Source organism: Triturus cristatus, chromosome 2_1 (genome assembly GCF_964204655.1).
Source record: "Triturus cristatus chromosome 2_1, aTriCri1.1, whole genome shotgun sequence".
Taxonomy (NCBI): Eukaryota; Metazoa; Chordata; class Amphibia; order Caudata; family Salamandridae; genus Triturus; species Triturus cristatus.
Genome location: NC_140581.1, coordinates 245,542,818 through 245,561,758, shown reverse-complemented (window position 1 = coordinate 245,561,758; position 18,941 = coordinate 245,542,818). Strand labels below are relative to the sequence as shown.

General features: G+C 49.4%; 1 long non-coding RNA gene across 2 annotated transcripts in view; it reads left to right on the top strand.

Moving 5' to 3' along the window:
- The window catches only part of LOC146864041 (uncharacterized), a 164,708-nt gene that overhangs the window by 111,580 nt on the left and 34,187 nt on the right, over positions 1 to 18,941 (top strand). The window lies entirely within an intron of this gene.

Here is an 18,941-nt window from a genome sequence, read left to right as displayed (position 1 = left end):
CACCATCTGGTCCCGGAGCCTTATTTTTGGATGTCTCATAAATGGCTTTTTCCACATCCTCCTCCCTAAAGGCCGACACTAGACCAACCTGTTTAAAAGGTAATGACCCTTCTAGATGCCCCGGTGAATGTGAGCTTTAAATCTTTTCAAAGTGAGCTAACCACTGCTCGTCAGGAATACTACATTCCATGGGCAAGTTCTCAATACCGGAGAAATAAGAATGATTAATCACTCCCCAGAATTTTGAGCTATCCCGCAGGGTTTCTTGTGACTGTAAGTTGTTCCAAGCATCTTCCTTGATCTCATTTTTACGGGCTGTGATGGCCTGTTTATATTGTTTCCTCAAGGATACAATCAATGGTCTGTTTCTCGGTGTTTCCTTTAATGCCATTAAAAGAGCAGAGTGAGCCTTAGTACAGTTAGTGTCAAACCATTTTTTTCCTATTTGACCCCCTGATCTATGTTGTGTATGTTTCTTTCTTTTTCAGTGTTGCGTGTCCTTGGTGGAGATGCACGCTGTATCTGAAAATGTGTTTTATACGCCAGTTATTTTCGCTATAATGTACTGTGCGAGCATTAACCGTTGTACTATTTTACTGGACTCAGATTTACTGCCACACATTCCAGTGGGCAGAGTCCGCCCACTACTAATGTCTGAGATGGTTAGGTCCTCACATTTATTCCTCCTCGGGCCCTCTTTTCCGGAGTACCCCATTCCTCCAACCTATATACCTTTTGGAAAGGGTCAAACCATGATTTCATTAGTGCATCTAAATACATGTTTGCTGCCCTGTTACCATACGACTGTGTGTTGTATGTACAGAATGAATAGAGCCAAAAGAGTGCACTACTCTATAGTATAAAGGGTAGACGGTCAATCGGCGATTGCGCCTACTTGAGGTGCCCCCTGGCTGACTGCATTCATGGCAGCTTTACTCCGCGTGAGCCAATTCCCCCCACCCAGGTATCAGTTTGGGAATACCGCCACTCTATTCATGTACTTTCGGCTGGTTTGCTCCCAAGTTTACCTCTAAATTTCGTACATGGAGGCCTAAACTATCACTGTCTGGGGATGTTAAGGTAACATATAACGGAAAAAAGTGTCACTTACTTGTTTATACTTTGACGTTTGCGGCGTCAAAAGTGAGAGCGGAGCGTGTAGTTGTGCAGCTCAGCCCCTAGCAGTGTCCTCCAAATGCTCCCTCCCTCCCCCCAGCTTATCTGCTGCCCTCTTCTTCCCCCATCCCACTTTCCTGGTTTCTGTTTTTTATATCCCTTTATGTTAAATTGCATCTCTTACCAAACTTCTAAACACCTCTGGCAAAACACTTATAAGGTCCCAGAGGCGAGACCTATTGGCTATGCCAATGCTTGTTATCCATGGAAGCATGTCTAAAAGTTTAACTATGGCCACAGATATCATGATACAGTTTTCATACCATTCACTTCATATAGCTTTGGTATTTCAGATTAGGAGAATATTCTATGTATGGTTGAGTACAACTCAACACGATAATTTTGGATTAAGCACAGTTTCAAATTATGTGAATGGTAAATTATTCTGCTGTGAGTAGACTAGAAATAAATTATGCTAAGAACGCAGGGTCGAGATATATTGAGGACTTGCGCTTTCCTTGCGTGAGGCGTCATCGCAAGGTAACACAAGTCTTTAAATGGAATTTGAAAAGCCACGCATGGGTTATTTGTGCCGCTTTGAGTGACATTGTAGAGCAGTGTAATGCAACACAGTGGCTTGCTCTGTGTTGTCTTACATTACATAGTGGTGTATGTTCCATGAGCGGAGCATGGGCATTCCTGTGCATCCACCCATGGAATTTGATGCATGAAAATAATGCAAACCCAAATTTACTGACATCAGTAAACCTGGGATTGCTCTAAAATGTATCAGGCGTAATGAGAAGAAATATACTTATTTCTCCTCGTTACTTCCTTTTTCTTTGGGTCCTCTTTTAGCTCCTTGGGAGAGCATTGGGACTAATAGAAGATCACCTGCACTTTGATTTCCTTGTATTCAGCACTCCGGTGCCTTTTAACAGGAGGTGCCTGGCTCCTGCACAGGTGGGCTCTGTCTTTGAAGGGTATGTCTACACCTTTTATATGCCTTCATGAGTTTATTTTATCCTTTTTATTTTAACTTAGTTTTCGGTTTCCAGTAGTTATCCCTCCCAGGGAAGCATGGTGAGAGGTAACCAGGGTGGCTGGTGGACCCTGGTTCCTCTTTCTTTACATCTTTCTGTTGTCCTCTCACGGTCTACAGCACGTGCTTTCTGGGCCACGTCCACCTTTGGCAGGCATTCAATGGCTCTTTCAGCATGTTCGCCTAGCGGGCGCGCCACTGGGGTGCCAAAGGCAAGCCCAACTGTCCCCAGTCACTCTTGGCCCGCACTCAACAACATCCCCCTGCTCGTTCTTCTCCCCAGCTATCTTTACTTTTAAGCTACACCAAAAACTAGCTTCTGGAGCTAAATACCAAAGGTAAGGCTCGTGAATGTTTATGCCATCTGGAGCCCTCCACTGCTATTCATATAAAGTTTTCACCTTGTGCATTTTTTGGGGACGCTGTAACCTGGTTAAATACTGGCTGCAAAAAGTATCTTAGTCCTTCAAATACTGTTCTCAGGCCAGCTCCCATCATATATGTTAAGTGTACTCTTATTGAACGCCAGATCTTTCATATAACATCACTTTGAATTTTGTAAATATTTAGAAAACCACCTCTTTCATATCACCTGGGTCACTGAAACCTGGGCTGATCAATCCTCAGGACCGGACTTACTGGCTGCCACCCCTCCTAATTTTGTTCTTCATTATATAGATAGACCATCAAACTCGAGGAGGAGGCATCGTCCTAGTTAACATAAATATGCTGCCAGCAGTCATTAAACAAGCATTCACGGATGACTGCGAAGCCTTTACCTTCTTAATTAATTTCTCTTCCAAAAATCATTTTAGGGTGGGTTAATCTATCGCACACTGGATCCTAGAAAAAACTTGGTTCACAACATTAGCTCCCTCCTTGAAGAACAAGTTACTTACCTTCGGTAATGATAGATCTGTAAGAAACATTAGTTAGTTAGACTCCTTACCTTAGAATATCCCCAGGCGTCGGGCTGGATCCGGAAAGATTTTCATCAGCAATACCCTTGCGCGTCGCTAGGCGTCGTCTGCGGCTCCGCGTCCGTCGTCGTGATCACCGGGATGACGTCGTCGGAGTACTTAGACGCCTCCCTCGCGTGCTGACGTCAGTTCTTGTACATAGCTTTCTGCTCCAGGAACGCAGAGCCATACAAGAGACTGACATTGGTGCCATGAATCTAGGGCCCTGAAAAGGGATGACCTTAACCCTAGATGTCAGTTCGCAGAACGGGGAGGATGGGTGGGGCGGTAAGGAATCTAACTAACTAATGTTTCTTACAGATATATCATTACCGAAGGTAAGTAACTTGTTCATCTGAAAGAAACACGTTAGTTAGATTCCTTACCTTAGAATAGATACCCAAACAATACCAACCCAGGTGGTGGGTCTGCGAACCAAGATCACACCAGGAAGTCCTTGAACGGAACGGCCAAAGAAGCCATCTCTCCAAACTTGGCTCTCCAGGCACTAATGCTTGGCAAACGTGTGCAGCGAGGCCCTCGTCGCTGCCTGGCAAATGTCCTGCAAAGGGACTCCCCGTCCCAGGGCAGTAGTAGCCGCTGTGGCCTGAGTGGAATGGGCCCTCAGCCCAACAGGAGGTTCCTTCTTAGCCAAGGCGAACAGGCCTTAATGCACAAAACGACCCACTGAGAGATGGTTCGCTTGTGCACCGCCCGTCCCTTCTTAGCGCCCACGTAGCCAACAAAGAGTTGGTCGTCCACCCGGAACTGTTTTGTGCGGTCCAGATAGGACAGCGCTCGTTTTGGGTCCAGACAGTGGAGCCTCTCTTCCTCTTCCGAGGGATGCGGAGGCGGAAAGAAGGTGGGCAGCGTAACAGACTGGCCGATGTGAAAGGCAGTAACCCCCTTAGGGAGAAAGCAAGGACGAGTCCTGAGAACCACCTTGTCCGGATGGACAGAGAGGAAAGGAGGCTTAGAAGACAGAGCCTGGAGCTCACTCACCCGTCTAGCTGAGGTGATGGCAACCAGGAAAGCAGTCTTAAGAGTGAGAATATGAAGAGGGCAATTATGAAGTGGCTCAAAGGGAGCGCACATCAGATAGGTTAACACCAGGTTCAAATCCCACTGAGGCATTACGAAATGGACAGGAGGGAACATATGAGTAATGCCTTTAAAGAATCGAGCAAAAGGGGATTTGAAAAGAGAAGGCTGATCAGGAAGCCATAAGAAAGCAGAAATTGCAGAGAGATATCCCTTGAGGGTGCCCAGAGCAGAGCCCTGCTGGGCCAGGGAAAGAAGAAAAAGGAGAACCTCCGAAAGAGGGGCGGAAAGGGGATCCACAGCCTTTGCTGTGCACCATGCCACAAATTTGTTCCACCTGCAGGCATATACCGTATTAGTGGAGGGACGCCTGGCTGCCAGAATGACATCACAGACTTCAGGAGGCAAGTCCAATGGCATCAACTGTCGCCGCTCAATCTCCACGCATGGAGGTGGAGGCTGGACAGGTTCGGGTGGAGAACCGTCCCCTGTTGCTGCGACAGAAGGTTCTCCTGAAGAGGCAGTCGAACCAGGGGGTCGATCGATAGACTGAGTAGCTCGGGATACCAGTATCTTCGTGCCCAATGATCTTCTTCAGCACTCTGGGCAGAAGTGGTATAGGCAGAAAGGCGTACAACAGACCGCAACTCCACTCGCGGCGAAAAGCGCCTCCGAGCGAGTGACGCCTTGGAAATTCCAACGCGCAGAACTGATGACATTGCGCATTCTCTTCGGTGGCGAATAGATCTAACCAAGGCTTTCCCCACTGCCGAACGAGGCCTTGCACCACGTCCGAGTTCAGATGCCATTCGTGATCCATCATGCACCGGCAGCTGAGTTCGTCCGCCCTAGCGTTCAGAGAGCCCGCCAGGTGTAGAACCACCAGGGTGATGCCCTGATGTTCCAGCCATGTCCAGAGGCGCAGAGCCTCCTGATAAAGGGTCCACGACCCCACCCCGCCATGTTTGTTGCAATACCACATGGCGGTGGTGTTGTCCGTGAGCACCTGCACTACACTTCCCCGTACAGAGGGAAGGAATTCCTTCAGTGCAAGCCGGATCGCCCGCAGCTCCAATAGGTTGATATGGAGCCAGGACTCTGCCCGAGACCAGAGGCCTCTGATCTCCGCCTCTCCCATTTGGCCCCCCAATCCCAGAAGGGACGCATCCGTCACCACAACGTGCTCCAGTTGGGGTAGGGAGAGGGATCTGCCACTGACCCAATCGCGGTCCGCGAGCCACCACTGCAACTGTCTTGCAGCGCCCTCCGAGATCAAGACGTGGTCGGTCAGGTTGCCCCGATGCTGGGCCCACTGGAACTTCAGGTCCCACTGCAGAGTCCGCATCCGCCACCTTGTGTGATGTACCAGCAGGATCCAGGAGGCCATCAGACCCAGGAGCCGCAGTACCAACCTGACCAAAACTCAGGATAAAGGCTGAAAGATCTGAATCAGAGCCTGAATATCCTGAACCCGCCGTTCCAAATGATAGACCCAGAACTGCGCCGAGTCCAGAACCGCTCAGATCAAAAGGAGCTGCTGGGAGGGACTCAGATGCGACTTCGGCACGTTGATGGAGAACCCCAGCAAATGCAGGAGGTCGGCCGTAGACTGGAGGTGGGAGACGACTACCTGGGGCGAGCCCGCCTTCAACAGCCAGTCGTCGAGATAGGGGACGACTGGAACCCCCAATCTGCGTAGATGAGCTGTGACCACCGCCATCACTTTCGTGAACACCTGAGGGGCACTGGTGAGGCCGAAGGGGAGCACGGTAAACTGAAAGTGCTCGTGGCCTACCGTGAACGGCAGGTAACGCCGGTGGGCCGGCAGTACGGGGATGTGAAAATAAGCGTCCTGCAAGTCCAACGCTACCATCCAGTCTCCAGGGTCTAGGGCAGCCAGAACCTGAGCCAAGGTGAGGATATTGAACTTCTCCTTCCGGAGCAAGGCGTTGACGCTCCTGAGGTCCAAGATATGGCGTAGGCCCCCTTTGCCCTTCTTGGGAACCAGAAAGTAGTGGGAATAACAACCCCAACCTACTTCTGGGCCAGGAACGTGCTCGATAGTCCCCTTGGCCAAGAGGGCCGTAACCTCCTCCTGCAGAAGTTGCAAGTGATCCCCCGACATGCGGGGGTACTGCGGTGGCATGGCTGGAGGGTGTCGCCTCGAAGTGGAGGGAGTAGCCCCTTCAGACGATCTGCAGCACCCACCTGTCCGATGTGATGGTGCGCCAGTGGAGCAGGGGATGGCGAACTCTGCCTCACACTGGCGTGGAATGGGCCTGAAAGCTCGGACTAGGAAGCCTGTGAGGCAGATGATGCTGGGGCAGATGTGGGCTGACCGGCTCTCTGTTCCCCCCCTCAGCTTCGGCAGAATCCACGTCCGCGACTGCGTTGAGGCTGGTTCTGCAGCCTGTGGCTAGACGGACGTGTGGGGGCGCCCCTTCCTTGGCCACAAAACGGGCGAAAAGTGGAAGTGCGCGGGCCGAGAGGCCCAAGGACTTGGCCGTAGCCCTGGAGTCCTTAAAGCGCTCCAGCGCACTATCCGCTTTGTCACCAAAGAGGCGACGGCCATTGAAGGGCATGTCCATGAGGGTGCTCTGGACATCCCCGGAGAAATTCGTGGACCTCAGCCAGGCGTAGCGACGAATCGCCACCGTGGTCGCAATTGCCCTACCTAGCGAGTCCTTTGTGTCAAGCCCACATCGTATTGAGTACAGTGCCACATCCCGCTCCTCGGCAAGAGCCTGGGCGAGCCGTGTCTGGGCCTCCTCCAGACACTGGGGCAGCACGTCCGCCACCGTATCCCACAAGGAGTGGGTGTAACAGTCCAAAAGGCACGCGGTGTTGATAGATCGCAACCCCAGACTAAGAGAGGAGAACAGTTTCTTCCCAAACTGTTCAGCCTTTTGGATTCCCGATCCGGGGGAGCGGACGGGAAGGCGGTCTGGGAGGTAGAGACCTAGATAACCAGGCTTTCAGGCGTGGGGTGCACCGACAGAAAGCTTGGGTCGCCCGGTGCGGGGCAGTGGCGCCGGGCCACGTTCCTGTCCACAGGAGGGGGGACTGTGGAGGGCTTGGACCAGGTGCCCATCAGAACGTCCGTCAGTGCTTCATTGAACTGCAGCAGAGGCTCCGAGGAGCTTACTGGTGGTTGAAGCACTTCAGTGAGGAGGTTAGTCCTCACGGCCACTGCAGGGAGCTCCAGCTGAAGGGCTTCGGCAGCCCTGTGCAGCACCACAGAATAGGTAGCACCCGCCTCCGTAGCCACAGAGGGAGGAGAGATGAAGCCAGTGTCAGGGGAGGTGTCAAGACCACTGGCATCCCCCAGCTCTTCTGCCCAATTCTGAGATAACTGGCACTGCTGTGCCAGAGGGTCCTCAGACCCCTCCCAGTCGTCCCCGTCATCCGACTCCTGGTAGACGGGCAGAAAGGTCGGAGCCGGGCGGTAGTTGAATCTGTCATCCATTGGTGCCGCTCCGGTGCCGGGCCCGGACCGGGACTAAACCTGGGGATGTCGTCGTCCGAAGGCAGCACCGGGGGCGGCACCAAAGGGATCGGCACCGGCGGAGGGGTCGTAAGGTCGACCGGCGTTGACCGGGATCCAGGCCTGGATCCCCCGGGGGTCTGCGGCGTCGGGACCGAAGTCGGCGACGGGGCCGGAGCCGCCGGCCCGCTAGGCTCCCCCAGACGGACCTGCGGGGCCCGAAGGCGTGTCGACAGGCAACGATGGCAGAGCGAGACTCCTCATGGCTACGAGGAAGTCTCGAATCTGCGCCGGAGTTGCATCGGCCCCAGGGACCGGAGGGTATGGGGACGGATGCGACTCTTGTGGCTCCGACAGAGCCGCGTGGGTGGTGCCACCTGGACCCTCAGCCGAGTCGCGTGACCGGCGAGGGGAGTCAGAAGAGCGATGTTGCTTCTTAGACTTCTTACTGTGCCTCGACTTACCAGAATTGCGAGGACTTCGATCCCGACGAGCGGTGATGGCTGCGGCTCTGCGACCTCCTCCTTGACCGGGACCGTGAACGGCGCGAGCCGACTGCCGGAGCTCAAGCAGCTTGCGGGACAGCTCCTGCCTAGCCTTCGAGGTCAAGGCCCGGCAGTCGAGGCACGACTCGGCATCATGGTCAGCTCCAAGGCAGTAGAGACAACCGGCGATGGTGATCCGTGAGCGACATCAGGCGGTGACAGGCGTCGCACGGCTTGAACCCGGCCATCCCTACCGGCACCAGGAGTCGAGGTCGACTTGAAATAGGAACCAAAAAATTTCAAAAAGTTTAGTCAAAAAGTGACTAAAGGGTATGCTCTTTCCGGATCTGGGCTTACTGGCGTGGAAAAAAGAACTGACGTCAGCGCACGAGGGCGGCGTCTAAGTACTCCGACAACGGCATCCCGGCGATGACGACAATGAATGAATGAATGAATGAGGTATTTGGAAAGCGCAGAGCTACTCTGGGGAATGTCACATCGTTGAGTGGGGCAAAACCCCCAACATCGCACAACCACTGGCAAACTGACTCACTGGAAAAGCCAGGATTTGAGTTTCCTACGGAATGCAGTCTCCATCGGAATTAGGAGCAGTTCCTGTGGGAGTTCATTCCAGACTTTAGCTGCCAGAACGGAAAAGCCTCCCGTTCCCCCATGGACACACTTAAAATGTGGAGTCGACAAGAGAGAGAGGCTGAAGAGGACCGCAGTGTTCTGGAGGGACAATACTGTACAAATCTCTTTGCAACACAGCTAGCACCACCTGTTTGTGCCCTTGTCCTTCCACCCGCTGCTGCTGGCGCGAGCGTGAGTTCGAGCCTCCTGTGCCCACTCTCGTTTTTGCGGTTATCGCTGTTTTTTGCCCACTCTTCTGGGCTACTGTGTCTGCCTCCTGTGTGCCTTCTCCTGTATTTTCTTTCGGCGTCCTGCCCCCCTCCCCCTGTAGCTCCCTGGTTCCTTCCCTCGTAGCTCTCTGATTGCTTTTTCCCACTGCTGTGCCCCCTGCGGCCCGCCCCCTCACACGCCCATTCGCCCTCCCACCCGCCTCCCAGCTGCTCCTCCCTCCCACCTCCCCTTCTTAATGGCGGCCACGCAGCGGCTGCGCCGCTGGCGCGTCGAAGGCACGCCTAAGGCAAGCCCGTCTGAGCCTGTCCACGCCTGGATCACACCCAGACCCCCTGGCCCCTGCGAGCACCCAGACGCCGCTACGACGCCACCCCCCTCCACGCACTCAACACCGGCCGATCAACCACCTGCTTCCAGGCCACCCCAAAGCTCACCCACGGACCCTTCACCTGCCGAACCTGCAGCTTCTCCAGCCAGCAAACACATGCGTGTCCTGCCCCTCCCACCAGGGCAGGTCAAAATCATCTCAGGTGTGTACTACTCAACACCCGCTCCATCCACAAGCACGCCATCGAACTCTGGGACCTGCTCAACTCCTCCTCCCCGGACGTCGCCTTCCTGACTGAGACCTGGATGAACCCCGCGTCGGCGCTCGACATTACCGTAGCCATCCCGGATGGGTACAAGATCCGCACCAACAGACTGGGAGGAGGAATCATCATTGTCCACCGCAACACCCTCAGAATCTCGACCAGCACCAAAGACACCTTCGGCACCGCCTAACACCTGCACTTCCAGATCCACATCGATCCCAATACCACCCTCAGAGGAACCCTCCTCTACAGGCGACCCCGACCACAGATCAGCGACTCCATCACAGACGTCGTCAGCCCGCACGCACTGGCCTCCACAGACTACATCCTCCTTGGAGACCTGAACTTCCACCTCGAACGCCAACAACAGCAACTCCACCACCCTGCTCGCCAACCTCGGACTCAAACAACTCGTCATGACACCCACCCACTCCGCCAGACACACGCTCGACCCCATCTTTTATGCCAGCAACCACGTCACCTTTAGCCACACCACCGAACTCCACTGGACCGACCACCGCTGCGTCCACTTCTCCTTCAAGAAAAACACCACACACAACCACCTGCAACGAATCCCCCACCGCAGCTGGAGCAAGGTCACCAAAGACCTGCTACTCACCACCCTCGCCCTAGACCCACCCACCGATGACACCGACACAGCCGCACGAAACCTCAGGAAATGGATCGATGACTGCGCCAACACCCTCGCCCCATCCAAGAAACCCTCAAACAGACGCACCGACAGAAGGGCCTTCTGGTTCACCACCAACATCCAAGAAGACCTGCCGAAGACTCGAGAATAAGTGGCGCCACGAACAGACACCGGACAACCACACCGCTCTCAAGAACGCCAGTCGCATACCCCACCAACTCATTCGAACCACCAAAAGGACCTCCTTCACGGAACGCATCGACAACAACGCACACAACAGCAAAGAGCTCTTCACCATCGTCAAGGAACTCGCCAACCCCAGCTCCAGCTCTAACGACATCCCGCCATCACGAGACCTCTGTGACTCACTAGCCACCATCTTCCACCACAAGATCATAGACATCGAACCATAAAGAGAACAGAGCGTAAAAGAGCCCGAGAGGGAACAACACTAAGTTTGATAAAACAGCAACCCCCCAACTACACGTTCCTTGGGTAGTACAGCAGACAATTTGGAAGCCCAGACCACTAAGCCTATTTCGGCATGAATTCTCAATACGCGTTTCTTGCAGACATAATATATCCTCTTTTAAAATCCGTAAGTCAAAGGCCACCGTTTGCCTTTTCAGTCGATCATTGCGCCCACGTATATTAACTGATGCTATACAAAGTTTACTCATTTAGAAAAGGAAAAGAACCAAAAAAGCAACACCTACATATGAGATTGCAACGTTAAGCATTCCCCCCCCTCATACTTCAGTTGCTTCCTCAAATTTATGTCATTGTCTGCTTGTATTTTAAACATTTGAAGTGTAGTAAAAGATTTACAATAATTGAATGTGTTTATAGGGAAACAAATACAATCATAAATGTTATAAATTATCTATTAGTACTGTATGTAATAACGAATTCTATTAATTGAATAAGAATGATGTATTTACTTATGTTATATTCCCTTTTACTTTTTCTTTTGAAAGTCTAATGGTTCACATATTTGTGTGTGTGTGTGTATATATATATATAGTTTTGAAACAATATTTTGAACATCTAGTACTCTAATAAGAAACACTGAAGTAAAGTGTTAAGTGCATATACATCACATTAATCTTAAATTTTAATATATGAAACACAATAAATTATAACATCTTTTAAAACAATAAATTAATACATATATAATGTAAAACCTTTTATTAAAAAATGTTTCCTTTAACAACTTCCTGCTTCAATCTGTGAAATTATTTCTTCTTTCTTAATTTTTTTCTTTGGAGTGTGTTTCTCATCCTTAGTCTGTCAGGTGTTGCTGGGTTAGATTTATCAGAGTTTCAGAATGATGTAATAGGAAGAGATGGTGTAGTGGTGCTTAGTTCTGGGCACCTTCTTTGTTGAATACTCTGCATGTGCATCACTATTCTTTCGAGGGTACATGTGTGTGTCGCAGAGATGGATTAATGTTGTGATGTCAGAGTGCTGCTTGTCTTTGTTGGTATCTCATGTCATATCTGAATTGAATATGGTGGCATTATCCCTTATGTTCATTAGGCCTTATCACATCTGGAGGGAATGACAATCTATTGCTTGGAGTACCACCAGATTTTTGCCCAATCTGTTTTTGCTAGTTGTAGACCTCTATGCACTTTACTCCTGTTAACCAGTGGCAAAGTTCCTGTGCTCTTTCTTTCAACATGATCAAATTGGTATCCCTCCCCATTTGACAGCAGGCAACCCTATTTAATTCCTATGCCCACAGGATACCACTCTGAAATGATGCTGCCGCTCTTCACTTGGGCCACAGGGTTAATATATAGAATGGACCATACCGGCCATCACCACATATAGGAATTCCCACTGCAGAGAGTCTACGGCTTTTCTATATCCATCACCAGTGCTAAAACTGTGGGACAGTCCAGAATAGGATGATGCAATCCCTGGAATAGCCGCCTTATATTTGAAGTCGTGCTACTTGTGTAAATTAACCCCGACTGGTCTGGGTGGATTAGATAGGTAGCAGCCTGTTGCCCAATATCAAGCTAAGTATCTTGTAATTCACATTCATTAAGGACAGCAGCCTCTATAAGGCCACATTCTCACTCTTCCTGCCTGGTTTAGGTAATGCAATACAAATGCCTCACAAGGTTGATGGCAGTCTACCCAGCTGCCTTGACTTGTACACTGCTGCTAGGCGGGGCGCTAACTGCTCACCATATGCAGCATAGAGTTCAATGGGAAGCCCATCTGTGTCCAACACCTGTCTCTCACCATTTCTTTAATGGTCCCCCTGATTCCTGCTCAGTTATACCCCCTCAAAGAATTTTAGTCTCTGCAGCTGACACTCGATGGGGTTGTGCATTTATTACGTAGTCCTGTATTACTGCAAGCTCTGCACCTACCGCAGGGCATAAAGCTGCCTGGTGTAATCTCTGAATACCTCATTGTTCTCCATCTATGTATGGACCATAGCCCCAGCTGCAGCTTTAGTGAAAAAAATCATGGCTGAAGACGGCTGAAATGCCAGAAACCGGTCCTAGGAAGCTTGTTTCCGGTCCAGGGAAGACATGGCTTGGCAGTTCGGGCTGGACTGTTCCCATGAGGCACAAGGTCAGACTGATTTGCATATGGCCATGTCTGAACTGGGGTGGCAGTGTGGGCTAAAGAACGGTTGTGGATTAAAGTTGACTGGGGGTGAGTGCTTGCAATGTTCAACACTCCGTCCATCATTTCCTTTGGTTTCCCTTTCTCTTTTGGTTAGCCAGCCATGCAAGCAGTTTCTCAGCTTTTTCCTATTCATTAGGAGCTTTGTTAATGTATCTGCGGTAATCATTACCTCTCAGGCACTCTATGAGAGCTAGCAGTGGTTCACGCTCCTTCTGCAGTCTTTCGCTCTGGAGGGATCTGCACCCACCGCTTTTCCAAACCTTGGAGCAGCGTTTCCTGCTTATGTATGTCCGCTTTAAGCTAGGCTCTGATCCTATATCTTGCAGCGATGCAAAGCCCTCTCATTCTTCTCATTCTACAATAGGGGGTTGGGGGGGTTCGCCGCTGTTTGTGTTCTCAGCAAAATATTTTCTAATGACCACCCCAGCCCCTTCTTTGAACAACGGGTCCTCCAGTAGCTAAATGTTGAGATGCCAACTCGAAGCTCCTTTCTGGGAGTTCCAATTAAGAGTCAGCAATGGAGGATTATGGTGCAAATGGATTCTTTCCAGATACTCTGCATCCAACACTCTCTCCTATTCAGCTGTGCTACACTGCTATCTATCTAACCACACATGCAGCTCATGTGTGCAGTTTAATAGGACTATTTGCACCTATGGGGAGAGTGGACATGCCATCCCTCCAAGAGGCCCAATTGTGCTATCCATGCCCAAAGTCCCATAACTATGTTTTGGGCCTCAGCATTAGGCAAGGATGGGTGTGATCTATGACAGGTTTGGTGCTTAGTTGTCCAATAAAATCCTGTTGATCTACATTGAGGGCATATATATTGAGAATCGCTTCATCTATCCCCTTCAATTGTCCACTAGCAATCTGTATCGGCCCCCTTTATCAACAATCTCTAACTGGGACTCCAATACATATCCTATTTAAGAGCCCCCTTGTGAAGGCTGAATATGTAGTGCAATCAGCCTTCCATCTCTTTTGTAACGCCTACCCTCTATGCTAATAATATGTGTTTCTTGCAGAAAACTGTTTTGCTCCTTCAGTCTCTTAATGTATACTTGTCCGTCATATTGCTTGCATGAGGACTTAACACCTCTCATGTTCAACATTCCACGTAAGTATGCGTACATGTGCCATAACCCCAACCATCTGCGCACAGAGCATTCATGCCAAATTTCCCCCGGGTCAAGAGATCTCCATTAATGCAACTATTAATGCAGCAATGGGCATCTGTGAGAAACAACCAATAACAATTTTAACATACAAATCTCAACATCCCCACCCAGGACTGAGGAGCTAAGACACCTTATCCACACAAAGAAAATGTACCACAACTTCATACCTGCAATTAAGACCTGCTCGCCAACTGAGCCAGCACTGCCCCCACAGACAGCGCTCTTGGAGTGGAGACTGAACCACACCTCCAGTAACCACCACAGCTGTCCCCAAACAGCAAGAAAACACTCCTGCAGTCTCCCTCCCACCCAATCCACAATATAAGAGAAGGATATATGGACGTCTGACTCAAAAACAAATTACAAAAGCATGGCTACAAGTTCCATGCAACTCATCCTAGTGGGTCACATGATCTTATCCGCCATGTAAGAGGTAACCCCAGGGAGTGGTAAGCTGTCCACAGGATCCAGCTATACTGTCCTTCCCAGACTTAGACATCCCAGTGTTATTGCAGAGTCAGGCTAACGCAAGGACCACCCACTTCCTCTCTAGTCGGCAGCCACGTTGATGGTCTGGCATCTCAGGCTTGCCGCACCCTCCTTTGTATTTGTTGCCATTTCTCCGTTGCCTTGAAAGCCAGTGTCTCTTCTGCCCCTATATGATGGTCATCTAACCATTCCAAATCCTCTAAGGGGTTGGCAAAGAAGTAGGGTTGGTTTTCCAGCTGGATCTACAACTTGACAAAGAAAAGCAAAGCATACTGTAGACTCAAGTCATGCGAACATTTCTTTAAGGCTACATAGGAGACTCTCTGCTTTTCCACACTTGCCATGGAGTCTGGGAAGATTGACACCCTGGTGTTGCCTACCAAAAAGGAAACGTTCACTCAAGCTTCCCTCAGGATAAAGTCACATTCCTGGCCATGCAGCAGGTGGGTCACCACTGGATAGGGGAACCCCCCAGCCTAGGGGGACACAATGGTACTCTGTGTGCCCGCTTCAAGACATAGAACACAGAGAGCCACTCAGAGGTGACCACTTCCTGCAGCCAGTCATCCAGGTATGGGAGCATAGAGGAGTCCTCAATGTTCTCAGGGAGAACATTCATCCTAATGTTTTTGCGCCAGGTTTGCCTCTCTTAGTCCTGCTCCCGCAGCTCTAGAGTGTGGACCCACTCATTGTTCTCCGTCTGTTCTGTTTGTAGCACAGCTGCAAAAGGAGCAAGGTCAGTCAGCCCTGCTGCACTTGGGGCACCCCCCTGGCTATTTTTGTTGGTCTGCTCCCAATAAGACTAAATCTAGAGTCAATTTGTCTATTTTGTGCTCCAGCAAGTCTCTTGTCATGCCAGTGGCCACCAGAATGGTGCCCAATTTGTCCTCTGATGCTGTCACCCCTCTGGCAGCCTGCTGGCCAGATGCCTGCAAGGGTCTACCACCAGCCAGGGTGGGCTCCCCCTGGGCGTCTGTTGTAATCAAAAGAAGATAGGACTCCAGAGTAGCTTAGGTAGGATTTATTAAGATGTGATCATCAAGAGTAGGAGTACAAAGAGCCCCACCAGGAGCAGCCATCCTGCTGCTCAGCCCATACACCCACTGCCAACCTCATTCATCCAACATTCCTCAGCATCATCATGCACCAACATTCCACACTACACGCACACAGGCTGAGCAGCAAGTATAACACATCTCCCTTCCTTACAGTGAACAAGAAAACAATGCAATGGTCCAAGAAAAAGTATGCATTGGTAAAAGGTACATGCATAGAAATAACACAAGGACCCATTGCAAAGACTTGAAGATGACTAAAAGGGTATAAAAGATTAAGATCAAAAGCTAAGAAAGCACAGTACAATGGGCATGCAAGTTAACATCAAAATGCAAAGAAAGCACAGAAGGATGTAATTGACTTGAATGTTAACATAAGCTATGAAATGATGGAAAATGACATTGCCCACCCATGCACTCATATTAATGGAAACAAAGAACTGGGCAAGATAACAACAGTTTATAAGAAAGCAAAAAGACTACACCTACCCACTCTTCTCCCTTTCCACACAAAACAAACAACTTCTCCCCTTCCACACAAAACCAAACCGACCCACATTCTACTACACCACGCACAACAAACCAAACCCCTTATACCAAAAACATATCAGCTGGCCAGACTGAAATGAACATGAACACACAGAGAACCAAACCCCAACGGTGCAGTAGGGAGCACTCCACAACAAAAATAAATAATCTCACATGAGACCATCCGACAACAACACAAGAGGAAGGAATGCAAACACCTCTCAAATAGTGATAATACAAATAGGTGTTGCCTAAAGTCAACCATCAACCCACACTCATAAAAACAGTTGTAGACCAGAGTGGCTTAGCGCCTAAAGTTAATCTCAAACACACACCACTAACCGTGAGGGATTCACTTATATCCTCCCAGTACCACACCATGGTGGTAACCCAGAGTGACTTCACACCAAAAGTCATCTCAAATACTACATCAACAGGGTGACTTACTAAAATCAACCCAAAACCCGCAACAATAGTGGAAAACAGAGAAGCTTAGCACCTAACAGCCATCTCACACACACCGCCAAACATGAGGGATTCACTTATATCCACACAACATGGTGGTAACCCAGAGTGACGACACCCAAAAGCCATCTCACACACACACACCACCAACCGTGAGGGATTCACTTATATCCACCTACTACCACACCATGGTGGTAATACTGAGTGACTCCACACCAAAAGTCATCTCAAATACTACATCAAAAGGGTAACTTACTAGAATCAATCCAAAACTCACAACAATAGTGGAAAACCAGAGTGGATTAACACCTAAAAGCCATCTCAAACACACCACCTCCCGTAACCATACAATAGAGGTAACACAAAGAGATTCTACAACCAAAAGACAACCCACACACACAGTAATTACTCCAACTCAACATCAAAGGAAAGTGAAAGTGCAGATGAGCACGCAAGATATGGTTTAGAGCTAATAAACCCAAATTAGGTAAAGTACAGTTCCCTATGGAAATACAGTTACTGGTGGACGACCTCTCACTCACAGTAGAAGAAGTCCGGATATTTGCGTGATGAGGGTATACAGGACGATGAAGCACAGGTGCCGGTACCGGAAAACACAGCTGCCAGCCGATACAAACCGCAGGGCAAGTCCAAACATTAAAACCCCAGAATATTACTCTCGCAGAAGACAACGAAGCACAGGTTCGAGTGGTACATGTTAACTCCACAGCCACACAATCCAGTCCTCAGGGCAAGTCCAAACATTGAAGCCCCTGAGTTACTTTCACGGAAAACCAAAAACACGTCAAAAACAATGATGGAAAGAAACGATGGCGTCACGCAGGCAGCTTGTACACAGGGAGCGTCCCGGGTGGCTCAAGGCACGCACATTCAGTACAGCGTAAGAGCTCCTCACCTCATGGCGAACTCCTGATGTGGAGGCTCACGTTAGGTACACAGCGCTCAAGACAAACAGTTGGGAACAGGTGAGCTTTAAAAAATATTGAACTTTTTTTAAAAGTTTGGTACAACGGTCACTCATGTAGTGATCAGATTCCCACTTAACACCAACACTGCCCGTTTAAGATGACACATGGGAGGGTGTCCGCTTACTCCTTTCCGGTGCTCTCCAAAAGTCGTTCTCCACATGTCGCTCTTCACATGTCACTCTTCAATGCTGCTCTTCACTTGTCGCTCACCACAAGCCGTTCTCCACACGTCGCTCTTGCCAAATCCTCTGGACTGCCGATGAGTTACTCTTGTGCCACAGACACAGCTGGTAAGCTGGTTACAACCCAGTAGCCTATACTCACACATAATATTGCATCAACTGCATCACTGGTAGCGGAGAAATTCTCAGGGATGCTCACAGCTGGATTATATATGTCACAGCAAGTCCTCCCACACCGCGGTTGCTGCAGAGCCATACAGAGCTCACATGTGGGAACGCAGGTTCACTCCAAAAGACCAGGAAGACACAGCAGGATCTGGCATGCCCAGGTTGGGGCTTACCAGTCTTAAGGTCACTGGTGGGGCTCAGGGCTGCCAGCTAGCTGTTACACACATTATGCTTAGTTTCAGGAGGAGCTTCTTCAATAGGAAGTTACCTCAGGCTTCAAATTCTAGTAGGTTATGTTTCACTTAGTCTCGGCTTCCATGCAGTTTTCACATGCAGGTTCTTTTAAAAAATCATCGCCAAAATGTTGTAATCAAAAGAAGATCTGAATCCAGGGTAGCTTAGGTAGGATTTATTCAAATGTGATCATTAAGAGTAGGAGTACAGAGAGCCCCACCAGGAGTAGCCTTCCTGCTGCTCAGCCCATACACCAACTGCCAGCCTCACTCAAGCAAAATTCCACAGCATCATCATGCACCAAAATTCAACACCACACTCACATTGGCTGAGCAGCAAGTATAACAGCCTCCTCTTTCTTATGTTGGGCTCTTCCCATCTTAGGTGTAGCAAGGTGGGCTGGTGGGCCACTTTGTCATACTGGGCTCCCACAAATGAAAATTCTCTTTCAAGACCTATATTTCTTTAAATCTGACCTGATAAGGTTCTGTTCTGCCAACACATAACCTATGTCTATGAAATCATAGCAAAGGTACAAAAAGATAATTTAAACTCATTTGTAGTCTTTATTTCAAAAGTTTTTGTATTTTTTGTATTTTTTAAAACCATATATCTAACAACACATTTCTCATTTTTATATTATTTGAGTCAGTTAGAGAAACACTGTTGTTATGTACATATTAAATAACATCTACAATTTGTACACAAAACACATGAGTTACATATAATTCATGGTAACTAACTATATGTACAATGGTTGTG